Source organism: Ceratina calcarata, unplaced genomic scaffold, assembly GCF_001652005.2.
Source record: "Ceratina calcarata isolate Rehan_Ccalc_2016 unplaced genomic scaffold, ASM165200v1 scaffold6059, whole genome shotgun sequence".
Lineage (NCBI taxonomy): Eukaryota > Metazoa > Arthropoda > Insecta > Hymenoptera > Apidae > Ceratina > Ceratina calcarata.
The window spans coordinates 1-827 of NW_017177302.1; the positions used below are offsets into that span (position 1 = coordinate 1).

Genomic DNA, 827 nt, shown 5'->3' on the forward strand with positions numbered 1-827 from the left:
TGTAAGTCCACATTGTAAAGTTAATTGAGTGAATAACGTAGGACGTAGAACGTAAAATTTGGCGATAAGGGCTTAATTTTTCATAATTTCTTATGACGAAAATGGATTAATAAAATTGATTTTATGGTCAATAAAATTGATTAGGTATTTATTAATTTTATTTCATCATTCAGGCTGAGGTCGATGTATCCCTGCCTCTGATCGTTCTCGGCCTGCTGTCCTTCATACACGCCTTCTTAACTCTCGGCTTACCGGAAACGTTGGACCAAGACCTTCCAGAGACCCTGCAGGAAGGCAACGATTTTGGCAAAGAGCAGAACTTCTGGTGGATTCCATGTATATCCTCGTAAGTACAATTTCTCGTTTTCTGTACCATCCAGATATGCATAAGAACAGCTAATAATAATGTTACTATTCCATTTTTACAGGAGTAAAATGTTGAAGAAATCGTATAGGAAAAAGAAAGGTCTGTCGAACCCGGCATTCAACGGCAGCGTACAAAAACTCGACTGCACTAGATTATAGCGACTGATCCGGTCGTGCGAAACTTGCCAAATCTTTTGTAAATATAGTCGTACAAACCTTGTGAATGTGTGATGCTAGATATTAAGATGTATCATGAATGTGTTGAGATATACGTAGAATCATTAAACTTCCTAGCGATTCGTTGAGAAAGAAACCTGGAATGAGTAAGTGTGTAGCTGAATTCTGGACGTAGAGAAAGTGTCGAGCCTATGTCTTCCTGTTACGAAGAGGATAACGTGCTACAGTATTTATACAAATTTTATTTTCGACGTCTGTTCTATGAATTAAGGAAATAAGATAAT

The 827-nt window shown here is 37.5% G+C and overlaps 1 long non-coding RNA gene across 1 annotated transcript; it reads left to right on the forward strand.

The window, feature by feature from the left end:
- Window positions 1-137: 137 nt before the first annotated feature.
- LOC108629993 (uncharacterized) lies at window positions 138-586 on the forward strand. The gene is made up of 2 exons (XR_003389801.1): window positions 138-346; window positions 429-586. It is a non-coding gene; the product is annotated as an uncharacterized LOC108629993 (long non-coding RNA).
- Window positions 587-827: the final 241 nt, after the last annotated feature.